Below are 14,399 nucleotides of genomic sequence, written 5' to 3'. Positions count from 1 at the left end.
CAAGAGCACACAAATGAGGAAAACAACTACTGAACACAAGTTGAGCAAAAATAGAAACCATGACAAAAACTAAAAAAAATACACTAACTAAACCGAAGAAGTCAATAAAGCACTTCAAAAGCAGAATCAACACAGAAGAAAAATCAGCAACCTGGATGATAAGGCAGTTGAAATTATCCAGAGGAACAAAAACAAAACAGAAAAACAGTGATGAAAGGCTTTGCACTTATCCACCCCACCCCAGCTCCTGCACAAAGAATATTTGCATTACAGAAATTCCTGAAGACAAAGAGAAAGGAACAGAAAGTATATTGAAAGCAATAATGGCTGAAATTTTTATAAATCAAAAAAAAGGGAAATGGACATCCAGATCAATTTGGCTCAAAGGACCCCAAATAGCTTGAACCCAAATAGGGCTACACTGAGACACATTACAATTAAAATCTTCAAAAGTTGGTCCCCCACCGTTCCCACCATGGTGTCAGAACCAGGGTCAGTGTGGAGAGCCCTTCATCCTGGGACATGGGGCACAGCGGGAAAAGTGGCCACCCCCTCACCTGTCACACACTGCATGTTCGTGAGGAACCTGTTGCTAAATCATTCATAGACCTGCTTCTGGGTCAGGGTTTCATAGGTAGCAGAGCAGCTCCCTTGCTGTAATCTACTGAAAGTCAGCCCTCCACACAAATTTGTAAAAGAAAAAGAAATTTTAAATTTTAAAACAAGAATTTTTTTCTTTTAAAAGAAGGAAAAAAAAATGTCAAAAGTCTAAGATAAAGAAAGTTGAGAGCAGCAGGACAAAAAAAAAGACATCCCATACAAAAGAACCCCCATGAGACTATCAACAGGTTTCTCACCAGAAACTTCAGGCTAGGAAAAATGGGATGATATATTCAAAATCTTGAAAAAACTTTAAACCAAAAACTCTATACCAAGCAAAACCGTCCTTCAGAAATGAAAGAAGGATAAAGACTCATGAACAAACAAAAGCAAGGTGTTTGTCCCCATTAGATCTGCCTTACAAAAGTGATAAAGGGAGTTCTTTGAGTAGAAATAAAAGGACACTCACTAGCATCGTAAAAATGAAGAAAGTAAAGCTCACTTGTAATGATAAAGGTACGGTCAAAGTTAGATTATGTAATATGGTAAGAGTGTAATGTAATTCACGTACAACTCTAGTTATAAGTTAAAAAGCTAACATAATAATAATCATAACTAATCTGTTATTAGGTATGTAATCTTAAAAATATGTAAACCATAACACCAGAAACTAAAATGGGAAAAGTTAAAGTGTAAATTTCAGGAGTTATATTGAAGTTTTTATCAATTTAAAATAGAATATTATAATTTTAAGATATTTTATGTAAGCCTAGTGGTAACCACAATAGAAACACTTGTAGTAATTACACAAAGAACATGATAAAGAAGTCAAAGAACACTCGTGCCAAAAGACATCAAAACACACCCAAAAAAAGATAGCAGGTTATGAAAAAAAGGAACAATGCATCTACCAAAGGCCAGAAGATGATGAACAAAATTGCAGTAGTAAATCCTTACCTATCAATAATCACTTTAAACATAAACATTAAATTCTCTAACTAAAAGACATAGAATGGCTAATTTTTTAAAAATCCAACAATATGCTGCCTTATATGAAACTCACTTTAGCCTTAAAGGCATGTATAGACTCAGAGTGAAGAGGTGGAAAAAGATAGTACACCAAAAAATAATCCCCCCCAAAAAAGGGGTAGCTGTACTTATATCAAACGAAAGACTTTAAAAATAGTTTAAAACAACAACAAAGAAGGTCATTATATACTAATAAAGAGGTCAATTCATTAAAGAAAATACAATTATAAATATTTATATACCAAACACTGGAACATCTAAATATATTAAACAAAAACTGAACTAAAAGGAGAAATAAGCAGCAATACAATAATAGTGGGGAATCGTACTATCCCACTTTCAATAAATGGATGCATCATTCAGACACAGAATTAATAAGAAAACATCAGATTTGAACAGCAGTATAGATAGATATAATAGACCTAACAGACACACCGAGCATGCTGTCTGACAGCAGCAGAATACACAGTCTTCACGTGCACATGGAACATTTTCTAAGATAAACCATATGCTGGGGCACCAAACAAGTCATAACAAATTCAAAAAAACTAAAATCATAGCAAGTATCATCTCTGACCAGAGTAGTATGAAACTAGAAATCAATAATAGGAGGAGAACTAGAAAATTTACAAATACATGGAAATTTTAAAACACAATCCTGAAAAACCAGTGGATCAAAGAGAAACTAAAGAGGAAATTTAAAAGAATCTTGAGTCAAATGAAAATGGAAATGCAATATACCAAACCTTACGGGATGCAGCAAAAGCAGTTCTAAGACAGTTCACATCACCACCACCTATACTAGGAAGCAAGAAAGCTCCTAAAGAAACAGTCTGGAGGTGGAGACAAAGTAGAGTAGGAAGACATGAGCTCACCTCTTCCTATGAAAACACCAAAAATACAACTAACTGCTGAACAACCATCCTCAAAAAAATACTGGAACCTACCAAAAAAGATATCCTGTATCCGAAAACAAAAAAGCCACAAGAAGATGGTAGGAGGACACAATCACTAAAATCAAGTCCATACCCACCTGGTAAAGTGAAAAGTGAAAGTGTTATTCACTCAGTCATGTCTGACTCTTTGTGACCCTATGGACTGTAGCCCATCAGGCTCCTTTGTCCATAGGATTCTCCAGGCAAGAATACCGGAGTGGGTTGCCATTCCCTTCTCCAGAAGATCTTCCCAACTCAGGGATTGAACCCAAATCTTATGCATTGCAGGCAGGTTCTTTACGTCTGAGCCACCAAGGAAGTCCACTCACCTGGTAGATGACCCACAAACTGGAAAATAATTATTTTGCAGAGGTTCTCCCACAGGAGTGAGTGTGTGCCAGGACCCAGGGAAAAAAGCAGTGACCTGACTCCCGGAAGCCTGGTCATAGAATACCTACCTGCTGGTATTGGAGGGCCTTCTGCAAACAAAGGCGGAGGCTTTGGCTCACTGCAGGGAAAAAGACACTGGCAGCAGTAGTTCTGGGGAGCACTCGTTGGTGTGAGCTCTCCTGGAGGCTGGCATTTTCTCACCAAGTAGAACTGTCACTGTTTGCAGATGACATGATACTATACATAGAAAATCTTAAAGCTGCTACCAGAAAACTACTGGAGCTTATCAAAGAATTCAGTAAAGTTGCAGGACACAAAATGACTACACAGTAATCTGTTGCATTTCTATACATTAACAAAGATAAGGGAAAGTAAACAATTTATCATATCAAAAAGAATAAAATACCTAGGAATAAACTTACATAAGGAGGCAAAATACTTCTATTCTGAAAACTGTAAGACACTGATGAAAGAAATCAAAGATGACACAAACAGATGGAAAGGTATACCATGTACTTGGATTGGGAGAATCAATATTGTCAAAATGACTGTACTACCCAAGGCAATCTACAGGGTCAATGCAATCCCTATCAAATTACCAATGGCATTTTTCACAGAACTAGAACAAAATTCTTAAAATTTGTATGGAGGTGCAAAAGACCTCAAATAGCCAAAGTAATCTTGAGAAAGAAACACAGAGCTGGAGGAGTCAGGCTCTCTGACTTCAGACTATATTCCAAAGCTACAGTCATCAAAAGAGCATTGTGCTGGCAGAAAAACAAAAATACAGCTCAATGGAACAGGCACAAAACTCAGAGGTAAATCCATGCACCTGTGGTCAGTTAATCTATTGATAAAGAAGACAAGACTATGCGATGAAGAAAAGACAGTCTCTTCAATAAATGGTGCTGGGAAAACTGAACAGCTACATATAAAAAAAATTAAATTAGAACATCCTTTAACACCATACAAGAAAAGAAATTCAAAATGAATTAAAGACCTAAATGTAAGACTTGACACTATAAAACTCTTAAAGGAAAACATAGAAAGAACACACTTTAACATACATCAGAGCAATAGCTTCTTCAGTCTGTCTCCTAGAGTAATGGAAATTAAAAACAAAAATAAATGGGACCTAATTAAACTCAAAAGCTTTTGCACAGCAAGGGAAACCATAAGCAAAACAAAAAGACAACCCATACAACAGAAGAAAATGTTTGCAAACAATGTGACAGACAAGGAATTAATATGCAAAGTCTACAAATAGTTCATGTGGCTCAAAATCAGAAAAATTTTAAAATAAATGGACAGAAGACCTAAATAGACATTTCTCCAAAGAATACATACACATAGCCAAGAAGCACATGAAATGATGCTCAAAATGACTTAATAGTTCAGTTCAGTCACTCAGTCGTGTCCGACTCTTTGCAACCCCATGAATCGCAGCACACCAGGCCTCCCTGTCCATCACCATCTCCCGGAGTTCATTCAGACTCACATCCATCGAGTCGGTGATGCCATCCAGCCATCTCATCCTCTGTCGTCCCCTTCTCCTCCTGCCCCCAATCCCTCCCAGCATCAGAGTCTTTTCCAATGAGTCAACTCTTCACATGAGGTGGCCAAAGTACTGGAGTTTCAGCTTTAGCATCATTCCTTCCAAAGAAATCCCAGGGCTGATCTCCTTCAGAATGGACTGGTTGGATCTCCTTGCAGTCCAAGGGACTCTCAAGAGTCTTCTCCAACACCACAGTTCAAAAGCATCAATTCTTCGGCGCTCAGCCTTCTTCACAGTCCAGCTCTCACATCCATACATGACCACAGGAAAAACCATAGCCTTGACTAGACAGACCTTTGTTGGCAAAGTAATGTCTCTGCTTTTGAATATGCTATCTAGGTTGGTCATAACTTTCCTTCCAAGGAGTAAGTGTCTTTTAATTTCATGGCTGCAATCACCATCTGCAGTGATTTTGGAGCCCAAAAAAATAAAGTCTGACACTGTTTCCACTGTTTCCCCACCTACACCAGTGAGAATGATCACCATCAAAAAGTCTACAAATAATAAATACTGAAGAGAGTGTGGAGAAAAGGGAACCTTCCTACACTGTTAATGGGAAGGTAAATTAGTACCATCTCTATGGAGAAAAATGTAGAGATTCCTTTTAAAAACTAAAAACAGAACTACCATATGGCCCAGCAATCCCACTCCTGGGCATATATCTGGAGAAAACCATGGTTCAAAAGGATATATGCCACCCTAGTGTTCACTGCAGCACTGTTTACAATAGTCAAGACATGGAAGCAACCTAAATGTCCATTGACAGAGGAGGAATGGATAAAGAAGATGTGGTACATATATATAATGGAATATTACTCAGTCATTTAAGAGAACAAAATAATGCCATTTGCTGCAACGTGGATGAGCCTGGAGATTATCATACTAATTGAAATGTCAGACAAAGAAAAATATCATATAATATTGCCTATATGTGGAATCTAACAAAATTATACAAATGAACTTATTTACAAATAAGTTCACAGACTTAGAAAACAAGCTTATGGTTACCAAAGGTGAAATGTAGGGGACAAATTTGGAGTCTGGAATTGATATACACACCACTATATTTAAAATAGATAACCTACTGTACAGCACAAGAAGCACAAGCTGGAATCAAGATTGCCGGGAGAAATATCAATAACCCAGATGTGCAAATGACACCACCCTTATGGCAGAAAGTGAAGAGGAACTAAAAAGCCTCTTGATGAAAGTGAAAGTGGAGAGTGAAAAAGTTGGCTTAAAGCTCAACATTCAGAAAATGAAGATCATGACATCTGGTCCCATCACTTCATGGGAAATAGATGGGGAAACAGTGGAAACAGTGTCAGACTTTATTTTTGGGGGCTCCAAAATCACTGCAGATGGTGACTGCAGCCATGAAATTAAAAGACGCTCACTCCTTGGAAGGAAAGTTATGACCAACCTAGATAACATATTCAAAAGCAGAGACATTACTTTGCCAACAAAGGTCTGTCTAGTCAAGGCTATGGTTTTTCCTGTGGTCATGTATGGATGTGAGAGCTGGACTGTGAAGAAGGCTGAGCGCCGAAGAATTGATGCTTTTGAACTGTGGTGTTGGAGAAGACTCTTGAGAGTCCCTTGGACTGCAAGGAGATCCAACCAGTCCATTCTGAAGGAGATCAGCCCTGGGATTTCTTTGGAAGGAATGATGCTAAAGCTGAAACTCCAGTACTTTGGCCACCTCATGTGAAGAGTTGACTCATTGGAAAAGACTCTGATGCTGGGAGGGATTGGGGGCAGGAGGAGAAGGGGACGACAGAGGATGAGATGGCTGGATGGCATCACCGACTCGATGGATGTGAGTTTGAGTGAACTCCAGGAGATGGTGATGGACAGGGAGGCCTGGCGTGCTGCGATTCACGGGGTCACAGAGTCGGACACGGCTGAGCGACTGAACTGAACTGTACAGCGCAGGTAGGTCCTACAATAAGGACCTACTGTACAGCACAGGGAACTCTTCTCAAGATTCTGTAATAACCTACGTGGGGAAAGAATTTTAAAAAGAATAGATAACGTGTATATGTAACTAGAAAAAGAACAAACTGAACCCAAAGTTACCAGTAGGAAGAAACAATAAAGAGCAGATATAGACAACAGGAAATATATAAAGTATATAAAACAAACTCACAGTTGCTTCTTTGAACAGATCAATACAACTGACAAACCGTTAGGTACACCAGCCAAGGGAAAAAGAGAGGGGATCCGAATGAACAAAATCATAAATGAAGAACATATACAAAGGATCATTGGAGGCTTCTCTGAACAGCTATACACCAACAAACTGAACAGCCTAGAAGAAATGGAAAAATTCTTAAACACATAGAAGTTAGCAAGACTGCATTAGGAAGAAACAGAAAATCTGAACAGACCAGTTACTAGTAAGAAGAAAACTGGTAATCAAAAAAATCTCCAAATGAAGAAAAACTCGGGATCGGATGGCTTCACTGATGAATTTACCTAAACATTTTTAAGAATTAACACCAGTCCTTCTCAGACTCTCTCAGAAAATCTAAGAGGAGAGAACACTCCCCCAAGCTTATTTTACAAGACCAGGCTTACGCTGATACCAAAACAGAAAAGAACACTACCAGAAAACTACAGACCATGTCCCTAATGAATATAGATGTAAAAATTCCCAATGAAATACTAGCAAATCAAATTCAGGAGCATATTAAAAGGATCATTCACAGGATCAACTGAGATTTGTTCCTGGGATACAGGGATGACTCCAAATTTGCAAATAATCAATGTGATCACATTAACAGAATGAGTGAAAAAATTCATATGATCATGTCAATATATGCAGGAAAATCATCTGACAAAATTCAACACCTGTCCATGATAAAAATTCTTAACATATTAGGTATAGATAGAGCATACCTCAACATAATAAAGGCCATATGTAACAAGTCCACAGCTACATCACAATGGTAAAAGGTTGAGACCTTTTCCCTTAAGATCAGGATCAAAACAAGGGTGCCCACTCTCACCACTCCTATTCAATATAATTTGGGAAGGTCTAGCCAGAGCAATTAGGCAAAAAAAAAAAATTTTTTTAAGTACCAGAATTGAAAAAGGAAGAAGTAAAACTGTCTCTATTTATAGATGACATGATGTTATACATAGAAAATCCTAAATACCAGGAAACTGCTAGCTCTAATCAACAAATGTGAGAAAAGTTTGGGATAAAAAATTTAACATAAAAAGATCAGAAGTGTAGCTATACACTCACAATGAATTATCTGAAAAAGAAATTAAGAAAATGATACTATTTGCAATAGCATCAAAAACAATAAAACACTTGGGAATAAATTTACTATGGAGGTGAAATATTTCTGCTTTAAAAAACAAAACACTGATCAAAGAAGATACAAATAAATGAAACATATCTCATGTTCATGATTTGGAAGAATTAAGATCACTAAAATGTCAATACTAACAAAGGGGACGACAGAGGATGAGATGGCTGGATGGCATCACCGACTCGATGGACATGAGTTTGAGTAAACTCCGGGAGTTGGTGATGGACAGGGAGGCCTGGTGTGCTACGATTCATGGGGTTGCAAAGCGTCGGACACGACTGAGCGACTGAACTGAACAAAAGCCATCTACAGGTTCAATGCAATTCCTATTAAAATTCCAATGGCATTTTTTACAGAAGTAGAAAAACACTCCTAAAATTTGTATGGAACCACAAAAGACCCTGATGATCAAAGAAATCCTAAGAACTAAGAACAAAGCAAAAAGTATCACACTTCCTGGTCTCAAGCTCTAGTATTAAGTTATAGTCATCAAAATGTATGATACTGGCAAACAAACCAATAAAAAAAATTGAGAGCCCAGAAATAAATTCAGGCATACGTGGTCAACTGTATTTAACAAAGAGCCAAGAATACTTGAAGGAGAAAACAAAGTCTCTTCCATAAATTGTACTGTGAAAATTGGATATTCGTGTGTAAAAGAATGAAACTAGGCCCCTTAGACTACTCACAAATATTAACTTGAAATGGAGTAATAACTTAAATGTAACACTTGAAATTATAAAACTCCTAGAGGAAAAAAATAGGGGAAAAAATCCTTGACATGGGTCTTGATAATGATTTTTTTGGTATGACACCTAAAGCATACTCAACAAAATCAAAAATAAACATGTGAGAACACATCAACTATAAAGTTCTGCACAGAAAAAAAAAAGAAAAAAAAAAAAAAACAAAAAACACAGCAAAGTGGAATAACTATAAAATTGGAAAAAAGCATTTGTAAACTATACATCTGATAGGGCTTCCCAGGTGGCACAGTGGTAAAGAATCCACCTGCCAATGCAGGAGGCGCAAGAGACACAGGCTTGATCCCTGGGTTGGAAAGATCCTCTAGAGTAGGAAATAGCAACCTGTTCCAGTATTCTTGCCTGGAAAACATCATGTATAGAGGAACCTAGCAGACTGCAGTCCACGGGGTTGCAAAGAGTTGGACATACCTGAGCAACTGAGCAAACACATACATATATACCTGATAAAGGGTTAACATCTAAACTATGTAAAGAACTCATACAATTCAATGGCAAAAATCCAATTAAAAATGGGCAAAGGACCTGAATAGACATTTTTGCAAAGAAAATATATAGGTGGCCAACAGGTGTGCTCAACATCTCAACAAGATGCTCAACATCACTGATCACTGAGTGAATGAAGTCGCTCAGTCTTGTCCAACTCTTTGCGACCCCATGACTGTAGGAGCCTACCATGCTCCTCTGTCCATAGGATTTTCTAGGCAAGAGTACTGGAGTGGATTGCCGTTAATCACAAACACAATGAGACAGCATCTTACTCTTATTGGAATGGCCATCCTCAAAAGAGAAGAGGTAATAAAAGTAGCAAAGATGTAGAAAAAAGGGAACTCTTACACTACTGGGATTGCAAATTGGCACAGACACTATGGAAAACAGTATGGAGGTTCCTCAAAAAGGCAAAAATAGAACTACTATACAATCCAGCAATTATACTTTTAGGAGTATGTCTGAAGGGAAAAACCACTATGTCAAAGAGCTATCTGTATTCCCATGTTCACAAACAGCATTATTTATAATAGCCAAGATATGGAAATATCCTAAGTGTCCACTGAAAGTAAACATATAAAGAATCTGTACATAGGTAGGTAGATGGAGACAGACAGACAGCAGAATATTATTCAGTCATAAAAATGAAGAAACCCTGCCAGTAACAACAACATGGATGAACCTTGTGGGCATTGCGCTAAGTGAAATAAGTCAGACAGAGAAAGATAAATACTACGTGATTTTACTTACAGTTAAAATATGTAAAACAAACAAAAAACCCCAAACTCATTGTAAAAAACAGATCAGATTTTTGGTTACCAGAGGCAGAAATGAGGGAAGTAGAATTAGAAGAAGGCGGTTAAAATGTACAAACTTCCAGTGTTAAGACAAATAAGTGCTATGAGTAATGACCATTATGACCATAATTTAACACTATTGTATGATATGGGAAAGTTGTTAAAGGAAGGCATTACATAATGACAAGAAGGTATATTCAGCAAGAGGATATAGTGTTTACAAATATTTACGTACCCACTATAGGAGCACCTAAGTATATAAAGCAAATATTAACAGATCTAAAGGGAGAAATATACAGAAATATAGTAGGAGACAATATCCCACTTACATCAATGGGTAGATTGTCCAGACAGAAAATCAGTAAGGAAACAGTGGCCTTAAGCAATAGATTTGGCCAAATAAACTTAACAGTTATATGTAGAGCATTCCATCCAAAAACAATGTAATACACATTGTTCTCAAGTGCACACGGAATATTCCCCAGGACAGATCATATGTTAGGCCCACAAAATAAGTTTTAACAAATGTATAAGACTAAAATCATATTAAGCATCCTTTCTGACCACAATGGTATGAAACTGGAAGTCAATTACAAAAGAAAACTAGAATATTCACAAATATGTGGAGATTAAACAACATGTTAAAGATTAATCAATTACACCAAAGAAGTTCTCATACTGTTGCAAAAATTCTAGGCCCCACAAAACAGACTTCCTAACCTGGGCATCTGACAAAGGGACTGAGAAACTCCAGGGAATCTGACTTAGAAGGTCAGTGGGATTTGATTACAGATCTTTCACTGGACTAGAGAAACAGAATATCTTGGAGGGCACAAACAAAACTTTGTGTGCACCAGGATCCAGGAGAAAGGAGCAGTGACCCTACAAAAGACTGAGCGAGACTTGCCTGTGAGTGTCTGAGAGTCAACAGTGGCCTGCCACGGGGTCAGGAGCACTGACATCAACAGTCCTGGGAGGTATGGTGTGCTGGCATAAGTCCTCTTGGAGGAGATGACCGTTACCTCTACCATAGTTTGGCCTCAGGACAGACTGCATTACCTGCCTCCTGAGAAACATGTATGCAAGTCAAGAAACAACAGTTAGAACTGGACATGGAACAGCAAACATCAAGGCTATATATTGTCACCCTGCTTATTTAACTTCTGTGCAGAGTACATCATGTGAAATACTGGGCTTGATGAAGCTTAAGCTGGAATCAAGATTTCCAGGAGAAATATCAATAACCTCAGATATGCAGATGACACCACCCTAAGAGCAGAAAGTGAAGAGGAACTAAAGAGACTCTTGATGAAAATGAAAGAGGAGAGCGAAAAAACTGGCTTATAACTCAACATTCAAAATATAAGATGATGAAACCATCACTTCATGGCAAATAGATGGGGAAGAAATGGAAACAGTAGTAGACTTTATTTTCTCAGACTCCAAAATCACTGCGGATGGTGACAGAAGTCATGAAATTAAAAGATGCTTGCTCCTTGGAAGAAAAGCTATGACAAACCCAGACAGTGTATTAAAAAGCAGAGACATCACTTTGCCATCAAAGGTCTGTCTAGTCAAAGCTCTGGTTTTTCCATTTGTCATGTACAGGTCCACGTGAGAGTTGGACCATAAAGAAGGCTGAGTTCTGAAGAATTGATACTTTTGAACTCTGGTGCTGGAGAAGGCTCTTGAGAGTCCCTTGGACTGCAAGGAGATCCAACCAGTCCATCCTAAAGGAAATCAGTCCTGAATATTCAAAAAAAAGATTATAGTTACTGAGAACAGATTCGTGGTTGACAGTGGTAAGGGGTTGCGGTGCTCAAAATGAGGAAAGGGAGTCAAAAGACTCAAACTTCCACTTAAATAAGTAATTGAGTTGTAATGTACAGCATGGTGTTTATGGTTAACACTGTATTGCATATTTGAAAGTTACTAACTCTTGAGAGTCCCTTGGACTGCAAGGAGATCCAACCAGTCCATTCTAAAGGAGATCAGTCCTGAGTGTTCATTGGAAGGACTGATGCTAAAGCTGAAACTCCAATACTGGCCACCTCATGCAAAGAGTTGACTCACTGGAAAAGACCCTGATGCTTGGAGGGATTGGGGGCAGGAGGTGAAGGGGACGAGAGAGGATGAGATGGCTGGATGGCATCACCGACTCGATGGACGTGAGTTTGAGTAAACTCCAGGAGTCGGTGATGAACAGGGAGGCCTGGCATGCTGCGATTCATGGGGTTGCAAAGAGTTGGACATGACTGAGCGACTGAACTGAATTGAACTGAACTGAAGAGTAAATCTTAGAAGTCCTCATCATAAAAAAAAGTGTTTCACAACCGTGTACAGTGACCAGTGTTAACTAGACTTACTGAGCTGACTGTTTTACAGTACGTACAATATTGAATCGTTCTGTTGTATACCTGAAACTAATAGAATATGTCAATTTGATCTTAACTTTAAAAATAAACATAAAAATCATTGATTTTAAAGAAAGGTGTGAAGAGAGTAAATCCTAAGACTTCCCTTTTTTTGTGTCTATATGAGATGATGGATTTAACCTAATTTATTGTGGTAATCATTTCATAATATATGTAACTTAAATCACTGTGCTGTACACTTTAAACTTATACAATGAGGTATATCACTTATCTCAATGAAGTGAAGTGAAGTGAGGACAATCAGTCATGTCTGACTCTTTGCGACTCCATGGACTGTAACCTACCAGGCTCCTCTATCCATGGGATTTTCCAGACAAGAATACTGGAGTGGGTTGCCATTTCCTTCTCCAAGGGATCTTCCCGACCCAGGGATCAAACCCAGGTCTCCTGCATTGCAGGCAGATGCTTTACTGTCTGAGCCACCAAGGAAGCCCAATTATCTCAATAAACGGGGGAAAATCTCAAATTAGCTCTATAATAAAATCCCATTCCCAGAATGTAATGAATTTGGGAATAAAATCCCACCCTGAATTATCAATGGCTAATGGGGTCACAAAGAGTCGGACACGACTGAGCGACTGAACTAAACTGAACTGAATGATTAGCACCTATTACTTTTTTATGGTTGGTGTACCTGGGCCTCATAAGCTTTTCAGTAACAGCAGCAAACCCAAATGGTAGCAGTCAGAGGTTTGGGAACCCTCTTCTGTGTTTGCCTACTATTCTGTTTTTTCTGCATTCTCAACACCTTCATACACTAATATAGTTGGTACTATGATAGTCATGCTTGCACATATGATTTACATGTTAGTATCCCCCATGAATGCATGTTATAGCACTATACTTACATGCATACACACACAATTATGGATATATGATTTGCCTGTTGGTCTCCCCCAGGTAACTGAAGATACAGCCTTATGGCTCACCAAGTATTTTAGCCAGTAGTACGCATCAGAATCGCCCAGCTTGGATTCCCTGGGAGGCTGATTCAGCAGTGGTGGAGTCAGTGCAGCCGCCGTGCTTTGAGAGAGCATCCCCGAGGGTTTAGAATCACACGTCTGATGGAGAGCCGCCCATGGGGTGGGGGTGTGGGGGCGGCGGTACAGCCTAGGGGTGGAGGTGGTGAGCTCAGGATTGGGATCCTGGCCCCAACACTTACTGTGTAAGCGTGAGCACAGCATTTTAACCATCTGTGCCTTGCATGTAATGTGGGGATAATAGTGCCTGCCTGTGAGTGTTGTGAGGATTCAACAAGAAAAACATGGGCAGTGCTGAGAACACACCAAGCCCATGGCAAAAAGTTCTCTCAAAAAAAAAAAAAAAAAGTTATCAGGGCGTGTTGCTTTGTTGGTGGCATCCCTCCTTGCATTCCAGAGCAGGCACCATGCTTGACATTGGCAGAGATATAATGTTTAATCAATAATAAATGCCCTGGGGGCTGTGTGATATTAGTGAAGAGAAACAAAGGGGAAAAGAGTAAGAAAAGGGATGGACGGGTGACTGAGGAAGTGGGAAATACATAGGTACAGGCGGCTTAGGAAATCCTGAAAATCCTTCCTGTTGCCATGTGTTTCACTCTGCCGAATAAAATGTTGACGGGGTCTTGAACTGAAATTCTTAGACAATAGGCTTAAGGATATCGGTGGCCTTCTGCTGCTCTTGTCCCAAGTGAAGCGACCCAGTGTGGCCACATTTCTGTTCCCAGAGGAAGTGATCTTTCTAACCCAAGCTTGTGGTTTGCTCTGGTTATGATAACTCTAATACCGTATCTTCAGCATCTTCAATGATTCTGACAGCATTGACTTTTGGACATGTTAGAAATATCCTGCCATACTCACTCCTTTTTTGGATTCTTCCAATTACTGCAGGTTTGATGATATGAATCTTCCACTTAAAGTTGGATTTCCTTAAAAGCCCAAGAACTCACACCTTTATTCTCTTTCCATCCTTTAGATAAATGTTCTATCTCACATGTTCTGTTCCCTTTCCTCTGGGATGATTTCATGAAAACAGCAATGGTTTGGAGAATCAGGTAGTCCTGGGCTCAGATCCTAGCACTTCTCTAGTTATGTGACCCCC

At 38.8% G+C, this 14,399-nt stretch overlaps 1 protein-coding gene and 1 long non-coding RNA gene across 9 annotated transcripts in view; one reads left to right on the top strand and one right to left on the bottom strand.

Moving 5' to 3' along the window:
- The window catches only part of LOC102411198, a 72,420-nt gene that overhangs the window by 9,563 nt on the left and 48,458 nt on the right, over positions 1-14,399 (bottom strand). The window contains exon 6 of one of the 6 annotated variants that reach the window (XR_006641373.1): positions 12,860-13,427. The exons of the other annotated variants lie outside the window; for them this stretch is intronic. This is a non-coding gene — a long non-coding RNA (uncharacterized LOC102411198). Of the gene's footprint in view, positions 1-12,859; positions 13,428-14,399 lie in introns of those variants that run through there. 6 annotated transcript variants of the gene reach the window in all.
- TENM2 (teneurin transmembrane protein 2) overlaps positions 1-14,399 on the top strand; it is a 1,791,425-nt gene that overhangs the window by 1,745,334 nt on the left and 31,692 nt on the right. The gene's annotated exons all lie outside the window — the stretch shown is intronic.

This window comes from Bubalus bubalis, chromosome 9, assembly GCF_019923935.1.
Source record: "Bubalus bubalis isolate 160015118507 breed Murrah chromosome 9, NDDB_SH_1, whole genome shotgun sequence".
In the NCBI taxonomy this organism is placed as follows: Eukaryota; Metazoa; Chordata; class Mammalia; order Artiodactyla; family Bovidae; genus Bubalus; species Bubalus bubalis.
Note: the sequence above shows the minus strand (reverse complement) of the source record. Positions and strands in the feature narration are given on the sequence as shown.